Raw genomic sequence first — 14,082 nt, 5'->3', positions numbered from 1 at the left:
TATATATACCTCATCAGCCAAGATTTCCCTAAGCTACTACACTTTGTAGTTGAGGTTTAATTTTTTAAAAAACAATAGGGACACTATTCCTGCCAAATCACTGCTAGATTGTAAACCCCACAAGGGGTGAAACCATGACTTCTGGTCACTAGTAATGTGACACATAATAGGCAATCTTTGTTGAGTAAATGAACGCATTAATAGAATTTAAAACAACCTAATCATCTTTTAAAAGAAATTTTTAATTTTGGAATTAATTTTAGATTACAGAAAAGTTGCAAAAAATAGTGCAAAACTCTCTCCTAGTTTCCCCCATTGTTAACATTAAGATATAAGGGTATTTTTTTAATAAAAACTAAGAACCAGCATTGACGTATTAACTAAACTCCAGACTTTACCTGATCTTTTAATATGCTTTTCTAATTGCACACCTTCCTCCCACTCTGATAATCCCTTCCCTCTCTCATCTAGCACAACCTCTTCATTATACACAAGCGCAATTTCAGGCCCCCTGAGTGAGAGGACTTGTCCAATGTCACATAGCAGAAGCAAAACTAGAACTCACTTCTCCTGAGGCTGTTCCCTCAGAGGTATAAGAGGCGTCAAACTAATGAAAGGGTTCATGCAATCAAGCACACATCTCGGTAGAAGGTTGCTGCTAGTCACAAGGAAGAGATATCTTAGTCAATGGTTTTAGTGCTTTTCTAATTACAGGAAGATGCAAGAATCAGGTTCATAAAAATTCTTCCTGAACATATCTAACTATCTAAAGGCCTGTTCTGTCAGTTTTCCCAGAGCACAGAGTGTCTCATCCTAATCTCCTCCCTGAACCCCTTTCAGGCTGTGCTGTAGGTGGAACTGGATGGTGGGCAACATTCTCTGTTTTACTCTTTACTTGTTGATTGATTTTCCTGAATAGACCCTAGTTTTTGCGGAGGTGGGGTAGGGTTATAGGAATGGGGGCAGGGCCTTTATTTTGTCAATTCCAAACTCCCTAACTATCCCTTCCTTTCACCCTTCCCCACTGGTAACAATAAGTTCATTTTCTCCACCCTTCCCCACTGGTAACAATAAGTTCATTTTCTAAGTCTGTGAGTCTGTTTCTGTTTGGTAAATAAGTTCATTTGTATCATTTCTTTTTAGATTCCGCATATCCTATGATATTTCTCTCTCTCTGTCTGACTTAACTTCATTCAGTATGACTTACAATCTCCATGTCATCCATGTTGCTGCAAATGGCATTATTTCATTCTTTTTAATGGCTGAGTAATATTCCATTGTGTATATGTATAAGGTGAAAGGTTAATCAGCAACTACCTGAATGATCGGCTGGACACCCAGCTAATGATGTTTCTAGTCCTCGAACCAGAACGGCTCCAGTATGTTCAGTTATCAACAGGAAACAGTGGCCCCCTCGCAAGGGTTATTAACCCAAAGAGCTGGTGGGGGATGGGGGGGAGGCTCCAACAGTCCCCCTGGCAACGAAGGAGCCCTTCTGACGTCATGTCCCCTGTAACTAATAGCCTCCTCCTCCCCTGTGTAGCGGAGATTGCAGCTGTGTCCTGCCAGCTGCCATCCGTACACGGTGGGGGGTTGCTCCAGGACATTTGCCTCTGACTTGCAAGATTCCCTGTCCAATAGTTGATGCCTCTGTCCCTGACTCCCTCCGGGTTCTTTCTTCAGTCTCATGGCTGGGCGATTGCAAGGACTGCAGGACTTCGGGGTGCAGCCCTACATCATTTCCTCCCAGCTCCTAAAGTCTCCATTCTCTCAGCCTCAGGCACACTCCTTCACACAAGAAGTCAATGGTCTTGGGCAGTAAAAGGTCAAATCTCCTGGCCACCTAGGAGAACCTCGCAATGAGGGGGCACATCCCTTGGGAATCAGAGTGCCTGACATCTCCATCTGGAGGGCTTTGGAGGAGATTGTGCAAAGCCAGAGACACAGTGACTGGAAACCAAGACCATAAGGAAGATGCAAGAAAGAACAGGACAGTAGCTTGTTCAGAGTGCTTGCTTCCAGTCAGGCAGACCCAGGCTTGTCCTGTAAGAGCCTGAGCAGGGGCCTTAACCTGTCTGGGCTCAGTTTCCTCATTTGCAAAACAAGGATTAATAATAATAATAATAACAACAACAAACTACCTCCCAGTACTAAGCTATTTATTCACTCATTCAAAAAATACTTATAGATTCAAGTCAGACAAAATAAAGGCCCTGCCCCCATTCCTATAACCCTACCCCACCTCTGCAAAAACTAGGGTCTATTCAAGAAAAGCAATCAGCAAGTAAAGAGTAAGACAGAATGTTGCCCACCATCCAGTTCTACCTACAGTGCAGCCTGAAAGGGGTTCAGGAAGGAGATTAGGATGAGACACTGTGCTCTGGGAAAACTGACAGAACAGGCCTTTAGATAGTTAGATATGTTCAGGAAGAATTTTTATGAACCTGATTCTTGCATCTTCCCATAATTAGAAAAGCACTAAAACCATTGACTAAGATATCTGTTCCTTGTGACTAGCAGCAACCTTCTACCGAGATGTGTGCTTGATTGCATGAACACTTTCACCAGAATTACACATATACTGACCTCTCCCCCAACTCCCTCCACCTCTTCAGAGCAGTTCCTCAGGACTATCTGAGAGGCTGTCTCCTCGGCTACAGTCCTCAGTAAGTCCCCAAAGAAAACTGAAACTCACAACTCTCATTTTTGGGTTTGTTTGATTGGTGTTTTTTTTTTCTTAGTTGACAAGACAAACAAGATACTATCCAAGAGTATTAATACCAAAAGACAAGAAATCAGGTTAAAGTAATACAAAGTGCAGGTGGTCGGCATTCTTGAGTCAAATAACTCTCGGACCATCTGGGAGAAATAGAAACATCTGGGAGAAGAGCCAATGTAAAATTTTAAATGGTCCAGACCATCAGGCCATCATTCTTAGCCAGGACTGCACACTGCAGTTCTCTGCAGAGCTTTTACAATTCTCAGTCGTCAGCCCATACTCCAGACCAACTACACCTAAATCTCTGGAGGTGGGACCCAAGGTTGGTTTTTTTTTTTTAATCCCAGGTGATTCAAATGTATGACCAAGGTTGACATAAAGCACCTGGCATACAATAGACGCACACGTACATAAAAGTGGCAATTACTAAAACAAGACCATTATCCTTGAAGAACCCACATTCTAGGAGTGATGGGTTGCAACTTTGAAAGTTGTTGCCACTCTAATGTTCATCATCATGGGCTTCCTGGAGGAGTTACTGGGTCTGAGCCCTGGAATAATATGGCTCAGGATGACCTCCCAGCCTGCTTGTGTGTGGTTGGAGACCCAGTGTGAGCGTAAAGCCTGGTGTGGGAAGTGCCCTTGTTGCTGAACCCAAAGGTCGCGTACCTGACACACAGTGAGGCCAAACAAACCAAAACATTGGAGTGTGGAGCTGAGACAGTTTTATTGCAGGGCCAAGCAAGGTGAATAGGCAGTGCCTGCTCAAAGGACCAGAACCTCCCAGCGGTTTTCAGGGAATAGTTTTTAAAGGCAACATTTGGGTGCCGGCTGCAGGGTGCATGACTTTCTTCTGATTGGTTGGTAGTGAGGTCACAGGGTGGTGTCCCAGGAATCTCAACCATCAGCCTCCTGGCTCTGACCAGTCTGGGGTCTCAGCATGTCCTCACCATCCTCCACCTGGGTGGGGGCCTTAGTTCTTGCAGAACAACTCAAAGACATGTGTCAGATTGTTGTGTACATCCCCTGAGAAGCTAGGACTCTGTTTCATCGCTGAACTATTTTTTGTTGGCTGCTTTTCCTTTGTTTTTGCACTCCCTCACTTCCCTGATTAGTAGCTCCTTGAATCTGCTCTTTGGAACTCAGGGAAGGTCTAGGAAACTAAGACCCTTTTTCTACAAGCAAGAAACGGGGAACATGGAAAGGTTTTTGTACCCGGGAATGTCCCGCAGGGTCCTGCTCAATTTCAGATTTAGTGAGGAATGCTTACCACCTCCAATGCATGTGAAGAGGTCACAGACAGCCACACAAGCCTCAAATATCATTTGTTTTGTCTATGTGGTGTTTCTTAGAATTTTTACTTTTTTTTTCTTTAATTGAAGTATAGTTGGTTTACAATGTTGTGTTAGTTTCTGATTCAGAAACTATATACATATAGTGATTCAAATGTATATACATATATATGTATGTATTCTTTTTCAGATTCTTTTCCATTATAGTTTATTACAAGACATTGAATATAGTTCCCTGTGCTATACAGTAGGACCTTGTTATTTACCTATTTTATAGATAGTAGTGTGTGTAGTTGGTTTTTACTTGGTTGTCAGTGTATAATAAAAGCAGGTGATTTCTCATTAAATTATGGACTTCCAGCTTTCCTGAAAAACTCAGAGAATCTGGAAACACTGGCCTGCATTTCTACAGGGCAACAGTCCGTTGAAGCTGAGTTGTCACTGATGGGATTCTGCAGCCTCCAACAGCCCCTACAAGCTGTGCATCTCTCACTTTTGTTACTACCTGGTCTCTATGGGTTTCAATCCCAAATTTAGCCTGGACCTCTGGTTTTAAAATCTTAACTCTTCTTGTTATTAAAGGGTAATTTTTATTTATTTATTTATTTTAAAAAAAATTTATTTTATTTATTTATTTATTTAAAAAAAATTTATTTAATTTATTTTTGGAGGCGTTGGGTCTTTTTTGCTGCATGTGGGCTTTCTCTAGTTGTGGCGAGAGGGAGCTACCCTTCGTTGCGGTGCATGCGGTGCATGCGGTGCTTCTCTTGTTGCAGAGCACGGGCTCCAGGCGCGGGGGCTTCAGTAGTTGTGGCGTGCAGGCTCAGTAGTTGTGGCTCATGGGCTCTAGAGCACGGGCTCAGTAGCTGTGGTGCATGGGCTCAGTTGCTCCGTGGCATGTGGGATCTTCCCGGACCAGGGCTCAAACCCATGTCCCCTGCACTGGCAGGCGTATTCTTAACCACTGCGCCACCAGGGAAGCCCAAGGGTAATTTTTGAAAAGAAGGTAAAATCATAACTCTCGTACAGATATGAAATGAGCATGCAGTAGTGATTTTATTTTTAACTCCTTCAGTGAGGGAACTTGTGAGATGTTACAACCAGTGCAAAGGAGAGTTCAAAGAACAAACACAAGTATGGATCAGGAATATTGAGATTAAAGTAGAAATGGAGGCAAAATCGGCCTCTTCCATAGTGGGGGAGGGAAGTCAATTTAACCTCCACAGGACAAAAATGAAATGTCTATAGGCAAAGATTATTTCCCATTGTTATGAGTTATCTACAACTTCAGATGTAGATAACCTTCAATGACAGACACAGAGTCTCCATAGAACCAGAAGTAGATATGTAGAAGGCTATGCTCTAGACAATGAAGAGTTTTTCATTGAAGTCAAAAATTTTCTCTCAGTGGTAATGGTGTTTCTTTTTTTTTTATAAATTTATTTATTTATTTTTGGCTGCATTGGGTCTTCGCTGCTGTGTGCGGGCTTTCTCTAGTTGTGGCAAGCAGGAACTACTCTTCACTGCAGTGCACGGGTTTCTCATTGTGGTGGCTTCTCTTGTTGTGGAGCATGGGCTCTAGGCGCGCGGGTTTCAGTAATTGTGGCACACGGGCTCAGTAGTTGTGGCTCGTGGGCTCTAGAGCACAGGCTCAGTAGTTGTAGCGCACGGGCTTAGTTGCTCTGCGGCATGTGGGATCTTCCCGGACCAGGGCTCGAACCCGTGTCCCCTGCATTGGCAGGTGGATTCTTAACCACCGTGCCACCAGGGAAGCCAAGGTAATGGTATTTCTGACTTAAACAATGCCTTTAACCTTACTGGGCCTCAGTTTCCCCATTTGTAAGAAGGTCAGATTAAACTAGATGACCTCCAAGTTCCCTTTCAACTTTGAGAGTCTGTCTACATAGTAGAAAACTGGAAGGAACACTAGAAGTTATTTCAATCTCCTCTGACTAGCCTATTTTAGAGATCAAGAAATTGAAGCCCAGAGAGGGACAGACCTTGCCGAAGGCCACCCAGCGGAAATGGGATGAGAATCCAGGTTTCTGGCCTCTTAGCTCAGGGCCACACCGCTGGGCAGAATTGCAAAGCTAATAAGAGCACGAACCTCTTTCTCACCTCACCCTTCTGAAACCTGAGGGCAGCTGGAGGCCTGACAGTACCTTGGGGAGCAGGGGTTGGACTGGTTGGGCAGGCCCAGCAGGGCTGGGGAAGGTGCCAAGGGAGGGCCCAGGGTGGGAAGCCCCACACAAATTTGCATTGCCTTAATATCCCCAGATTTTCATCTCATTAGAGCCTTTGCCTGGAGCTGTGATTCTCAATGCTGGTTACACACTGGAATCACCTCAGAGAGCTTTATTTTTATTTATTTATTTAATTTAAAAATTTTTGGCTGCATTGGGTCTGCATTGCTGCGCTCGGGCTTTCTCTAGTTGCGGCGAGCGGGGGCTACTCTTTGCTGTGGTGCGCGGGCTTCTCATTGCGGTGGCTTCTCGTTGCAGAGCACGGGCTCTAGGCGCACGGGCTTCAGTAGTTGTGGCATGTGGGCTCAGTAGTTGTGGCTCGCGGGTTCTAGAGCGCAGGCTCAGTAGTTGTGGTGCGTGGGCTTAGTTGCTCCACGGCATGTGGGATCTTCCCAGACCAGGGCTTGAACCCGTGTCCCCTGCATTGGCAGGCGATTCTTAACCACTGCGCCACCAGGGATGTCCCTAAATCCTTCTTTTTAATGGCTGTAGCACCGGGAGAGCTTTAAACAAATCACCTGGGAGCCCAGGCCCAGACTGCAGCCCATGGTGGGACACATGCAGCAACATTTTTTAAAGTAACCCCCAGAGGATTCCAAGGTGCAGCCAACTTGCAGAACTACTGGACTAAAGCAGCTTTTCTCTAATGGTAATACACATGCAAAACACCTGGGATCTCATTAAAATGCAGATTATGATTCAGCAGGCCTGGGCAGAGCCCAAGAATTTGCATTTCTAAGAAGCTGCTGATGAGGCCAAGGCTGTTACCCAGAAGACCACAGAGTAGCAAGGGTCAGTACCAGACACTGTCTCCACCACTGAGCTGCAGGGGTGGGATACAGATGGAGTCACTATTTCCTTCCAAGGAAGGCATCTGGTGAACTTTCCCCTTCTCCTCTGTTTACTGAAGCCCAGCAGAAAGGACAAAGCCTCAGCTGTTCCCAGGTTCTCACTCTACACCTCATCGCCCTACTGCATGTAGAGGCAGGATGGATTCCATGATGTCTGAAGGTCAGTCCACATGCAGCATCCTTTGGTTCTGTGAAGTGTCTAGCTTCAGTGAGCGTCTCAAGGAGAGCTGGGTGAATCCAAGCAGCCTGTCCTGAAGCCCGTTCTTTGAGCAGGTCTGCTCAACCTTTGCTACCCTTCCTCCTGATTCCTTCCCTGCCCCTTGGCTGGCCTCCAAAGTGGTGCTAAAGATAATTTGAGTTTCACAGACCCTGACTGGTTTGCCAGTAATTTTCCAACCAAGGACAATCCTATTGACTTATCAGGAAGGAGGGCAATACCTAAGAACCTTACTTGTCTGATGACTCCCACCAGGGGTGGGGTTGAGGGGGAGGGTATGAGGATCTTGTGCTTTCTGAGGGCTTGGGACCTGGACTCAGGGACAGGCTCGCAGTGCACTGGCAACAGATTTCAGCCGGGCAGCACCACGGTCAAAACTCCTTCTTGGGGACCTTGACAGTTGAAACCGAGTCCCCCTAAAACTGAGTTCCCTCTCTATCCAAAACTTTATTCCCTTTCTTGTCCCCTCTGACCTCAAGGCTGTGCTAACTGAACACTAATCAGCTAAGCAGATAACTAAAATTGCTGTTGTCGATAACATGTTAATGTACCAAAACTACTATTATCGATATCATCTAAGGTGGAAATTCAGGTTGTTTCTCCAGGGCAAGATGAGCTAATGGACCCCTGAGCCATGGACCACCTGGCCAGAGAATCATAAACCAGAGATAGCCTAACTTCTTGAAATTACGATTAAGAAATGTCACAGAAATGTCACAAGACGATGATTAATCCCAGCCTCTTTGTTCCTCCCCTTACAAAAACCCCTAATCAAAGACTAAGTTGGAGTGAATCTGAGGCTTGTCTCCCAGCTCCCTACCTTGGCACCCTGCAGTAAGTGTTGTTCTTTTCTTCACCACAACCCAGTGTCAGTGGCTTTGCTTCACGTTGGAGGAGCAGACCCGAGGTGGGTTTGGTAATACAGTCTCCAAAGCATTCTATTAGCTATCTCATTCATTCATTCAACAAGCATTTGCTGGGCAGAGCAATGCCAATGTCCCGACCCTAGGCTGCAAAACTGAATCTGCCAGCACTCAGAGTACTCACTCCTATTGCTCCAGGTGCCTCGCACAACTGCAAGGCTGGGCAGAAATGTGAGTGAGGCCGTCAGCCGCCACCTGTAGTACGTTCATTCTGCCAGCAGGGGGCGACCGCTACCCAATTCGGGCTTCTTGTTTCCTGACACACTGGCCCAGTGTGGACAGACCTGATTTTTCAAGAGAAGCTGGAAATCCAGATAATTATGTGAATGTTTCAAATCGTTAAGGACTGGGCAGCGAATTATCCTAATAAAAGACGGCATGAGTCTGCACGACAGATGTACCGTAAAAGAACCCCAGTGGGCACTCTTTGAAGTTTTGAGTGTGGGATCCTGAATTCATTCAAAAATGCCAGCGCTTTACATCATTCGTCTAACGCCCGCATTTGACATATGGGGAGACTGAGGTTCAAAGAAAAAAGGGACTTGCCCAGCTTTGTTAGGGCAGAGCCAAGAGTCGGAGTCGGGCGTCCTGACTTCTGGTCCAGGTCTTCTTGCGGTGGGAAGCTTTCCCACCAGGACCCTGGGGTCCTCAGCGACACAAGATTCTATAGCTCCGGCAAGGGCGGGCTCCGAGAGCTGGTCCTGCCCAGGGGAGCCCTGACGGGGCTGGGGAGGTCGCCAAAGCCCAAGGGCAGGAGGGGGAGCCGGAGTTTATTTTTAGCTGCCTAGAATGTGCCTCTAAGCCTTATTTAGACATCAGGCGGCAGGGTGAGCTGGAGGCAGCAGGGGCGGGGGAGGAGATAGCTGCCTCCCCCTCCCCGGGCTCCTCTTACAACTGCTCTTCCCTGCCTACCCCTTATCATCCTTTCTGGGGGCTCTGGGGCTGCTCTAAATAGCAGCCCTTGCTGGCATGGGCGCTGTCCTGCTCCGGCTGGCTGGCTGGCTTCCTCCTCGACCTCCACCCCTTTCTCCCCATTCCCCACAGTCCCACAGAGAAATAGAACTCCAGGGTCCTAGGATGTTTTCATCTTCTGCGGTCACAGATCCCTTTGAGAAGCTGTAGTAATTTACCACGGTGGCTTAGAGCTTATTTTGTGGAGTCTCATGGACCTGGGTTCGACTCCAGTATATGACCCTAAGCAAGTCCTTACACTCCCCAAACCCAAGTTTCCACTTTAGTACAGTGGAAATAGTAACACCTCCAACCTCCCTCATGGTTCCTGAAGATTAAATGTGATAAAATATGTACAGACCTTAGCTTGCCGTAACAAATCCTCAATAAATGATGGCAATAGTGATTAAAGCTACAGACCCTCTACCCAGAAAAAAACTGAATTGCTCATACATGCAGAGTTGTGAATGTAATTTCAGGAGGTTCAGGTAGCCTCTGAGGCCTGCTGATCCCACTCCAACTTTGGACCCAATCCAGCTAATTCATCCATTCATTCATTTGTTCAATGAATCTTTGTTGGGAATTTTCTGGCGGTCCAGTGGTTAGGACTCCATGCTTCCACTGCTGGGGGCCGGGTTCAGTCCCTGGTCAGGGAATTAAGATCCCGCAAGCTGTGTGGTACAGCCAAAAAAAATTTGTATATATACTGTAAGAGTTTATTAAATTTAGAAAAACAAAACAAACAAAAAACAAATCTTTGCTAGAGCTTACTCCATGCCAGGCACTGGGTAAAGTGTAGGGTGGGGAGATGTGAGGCCAGAGAAGTGAATGTATGTGAATTATCCAGGGTCAAAATGCAAATCAATAGCAAGCCAAGGATCAGAATGAAAGTCTCTCTCTTTTCTAAAACAACTTTCTTGAGGTATAAATGATATACAAAAAAACCTGTACATATTTAACATATATGATTGGATGAGTTTGGACATATGCATGCACCCCTGATACCATCACCACCGTCAAGGTAATAGACATGTCCATCACTTCCAAAAGTTTCCTTGTGCCCCTTTGTTTTTTGGTTTCGTTTTTGTGGTAAGAACACGAAACATGAGATCCCCTCTCTTAACAAGTGTTTCAGAGCACAATACTTTAGTATTGTTAACTGCAGACCCTATGTTGTACCACAGATCTCTAGAACCACCTTTCTCTGCTTCTTTGAGACTGTTTGAGATACCTCATACAAGTGGAATCATGCAGTATCCTTCTGTGCCTGGTTTATTTCACTTAGCATAATGTCCTCCAGGTTCAGCCACGTTGTCACAAGTGGCAGAATTTCTCTCTTTTTAAAGGCTAACTTTTTTTTAAACTTTGGTTGTCTTCATACAACCATTTATCTGTCAGTGGACATTTGGGTGTTTCCATATCTTGGCTTTTGTTAATAATGTTTCAGTGAACATTGGGAGTGCAGATAACTCTTCATGATCCTGATTTCAATTCTTTTGGCTATATACCCAGAAGTGAGACTGCTGGATCATATTACCATATTTTTTAATTTTTTGAGAACCCTCCATACTGTTTTCCATAGCGAATGTACCATTTTACATTCCCACCAACATGTACCAGAATGAAAGTCTCTTGAATGCCAATCTTGATTCCTTTGAGGAAGAACTTCTGTCTCTGAAAGGGGACCACAATAAATACCCCTTCCACTCACAATCACAGTGGATCTGAGCATCCATTCCCTCAGGACCCCTACCTCAGCAGGCCCTTGCAGTACTTTCTCCAGCATGCCCTATCAATGTTAGCCTCTGCTTGCACACCTCCCACAATGGGGACCTCACTCCCTGTCAAGCCAGACCCCTGAATCTTGGACCAGTTGGAAGGTCTTTCTTCCCACGGAGCTGGACCCCACATTCCTGGGCTACCCTACCCACTAATTCTAGTTTTCCAGGACAGCTCGGAACACTGATCATCTTCAAGTGCTCTGGATGCAAAAGTGCCCTAAGGGGCTTCCCTGGTGGCGCAGTGGTTGGGAGTCTGCCTGCCAGGGTTCGAGCCCTGGTCTAGGAGGATCCCACATGCTGCGGAGCAACTAAGCCCGTGCGCCACAACTGCTGAGCCTGCGCGTCTGGAGCCTGTGCTCTGCAACAAGAGAGGCCTCGATGGTGAGAGGCCCTCACACAGCGATGAAGAGTGGCCCCTACTTGCCGCAACTGGGGAAAGCCCTCGCACAGAAACGAAGACCCAACACAGCCAAACATAAATAAATAAATAAATAAAATTAAAAAAAAAAAAAGTGCCCTAAGGAAGGAAGAGTGGAAATGGGGTGACCTGGAGATCTGATCTCCTTCCACCCTGCCCACCTTCCAAGCCCTGCCTGAACTCGGGCTCTCCCAGCAATCCAGGTTCCGAGGCTCCCTCCCTCTGCAGCTACTTCTTTAAGAAGCACCACAGAGACTGGTCCTCGCTACTGTCCTTGGATCCTGTCCAAGGCGCTGATTTAAAAGGTATTGCAACGTTTTTTCAAAAACAAACATGTGTTGTAACCCAAGGCCCTGGTAACCACAGCACTGCTGGCTGCTACAGCCAAGAGGAAAGGAAACTGCCCACTGCCTACCCCACAGCACCCAAGCTCCACTGCCTCCTTGCAGTACCCGCCTCATTACCATATTATCTCAGGCTGGGAGCCCAGTGGGGCAGGGCCAGAGTTGGACCTGGGGGCTGCAGGCCTTCTGGACCGAAGTGCCTTTAGGAAGCACCCCGGCTCCCTCCTGAACCATTCCAGGAGATGTTTGACGGCTCCAGGAGAGAGCTTTCTGTCCGCCCTCCACCTGAGTCCCCAGACTGACCGTGAATAACGCCAATCTGATCGTGCCACTCCCATTGCCCACAGGATAAAGTAAGAACGTCTGAGAAAACCATAATTCAAAAAGAGTCATGTACCAAAATGTTCATTGCAGCTCTATTTACAATAGCCAGGACATGGAAGCAACCTAAGTGTCTATCAACAGATGAATGGATAAAGAAGTTGTGGCGCATATATACAATGGAATATTACTCAGCCATAAAAAGAAACGGAACTGAGTTATTTGTAGTGAGGTGGATGGACCTAAAGTCTGTCATACAGAGTGAAGTAAGTCAGAAAGAGAAAAACAAATACCGTATGCTAACACATATATATGGAATCTAAAAAACAAACCAAAAAATGGTCAGAAGAACCTAGGGGCAAGACGGGAATAAAGACGCAGACCTACTAGAGAATGGACTTGAGGATACGGGGAGGGGGAAGGGTAAGCTGGGCAAAGTGAGAGAGTGGCATGGACATATATACACTACCAAATGTAAAATAGATAGCTAGTGGGAAGCAGCCGCATAGCACAGGGAGATCAGCTCGGTGCTTTGTGACCAGCTAGAGGGGTGGGATAGGGAGGGTGGGAGGGAGGGAGACGCAAGAGGAAAGAGATATGGGAACATATGTATATGTATAACTGATTCACCTTGTTGTACAGCAGAAACTAACACACCATTGTAAAGCAATTATACTCCAATAAAGATGTTAAAAAAAAAAAAGAAAGTCTTGGCCAGGGACCTCCCTGGCGGTCCAGTGGTTAAGACTCTGCGCTTGCACTGCAGGGGGCATGAGTTCATTCCCTGGTCGGGGAACTAAGATCCCACATGCGGCGCAAGAAGGGCCTTCAAGGCTGTCCTGTCCACCTGCGTCCCCCTCCTTCCTTAATCTCACCCAGTACTCCAGCCACACAGAGCGGCTGAGCCCCCCTGAAAACCCATGCAGTACTGCGCACTGGGCACTCGTGTTCTCGCCACTTTCTTTTTTTTTAATTTTTAATTTTATACATATATGTATACATAAGTATGTATGTGTGTGTATATATATCTATTGCAAAATGATCAGCACAATAATGTAAGTTAACACAGTCATCCCCTCACAGAGTTACACTTCCCCACTTTCTTGACAAGAAGAATCCTGGCCTAATCTACACAGCCCAGGTCAACCATCACAGCCCTGAGGAAGCCTGACCTTCCCTTTCCTCCCAGATAGAGTTCGTTACTCCTTTTGCTTCCATTTTCCATACCCCTTGTTACATTACTTGTCTACCTAAACCAGAAGCTATGTAACCTCCTGCAAATATTTTGTTTAGCTTGCATGATGGCATGTGTGTGTGTGTGTGTGTGTGTGTGTGTGTGTGAGAGAGAGAGAGAGACAAATTTTACATTAAAAAAACCCCCCAGATTTCTAATTTCTCTTGAAAAATCGGAAGGTCAGGCCAGCTTGGAGTTTCATTTCCTTCTAACAACCATCCACCGCAACACATCCACTTGTGCTCCTTTTAGGGGGGTATGTGGTCCCCAGTTTAACTCCACCCCTGTCTTATGCCCTCTTCTCATTTATGTACCTACCCAGCCTTGTAGACAGTTAGGTTTTAAGCCTTGGAGCTGTATCATGCTTCTCATGTGTTCTGTTCCCATTTACAAATATTCCGCCTCCTTGTCCCCATAAACCGTTTAGATGTCCTAGAAATTCCAATATGTTGGCAAAGAGTAAATGAATAGAATCAGGTCAATAAAGAATATAAATGTCACAAATTCCTTTGCTAAATCATGTGTTCCAATTTTTGACTTGGAAAACAGGCCCTGCCTCACCATCTTCCAACTCTCACTCCAGTTAGTTCCCTGTGGGTAAGATTCTCCCATTGGAGTGGAGCAAGGAAGGTGGCATCAGGGCAGGAAACACCAGTTTTCCAGAAAGGAGAGGTTTAGGGCAGTTATCTGTTCAAAAAGGGTTGCTTAAATTTTGATTACACAGCAAATGATATAGGTGGAAAAATATTCATTTTTCAAATGAGATGGGCTGGTGGAAACTGGGATTG

This window comes from Eschrichtius robustus, chromosome 2 (assembly GCF_028021215.1).
Source record: "Eschrichtius robustus isolate mEscRob2 chromosome 2, mEscRob2.pri, whole genome shotgun sequence".
In the NCBI taxonomy this organism is placed as follows: Eukaryota; Metazoa; Chordata; class Mammalia; order Artiodactyla; family Eschrichtiidae; genus Eschrichtius; species Eschrichtius robustus.
Note: the sequence above shows the minus strand (reverse complement) of the source record.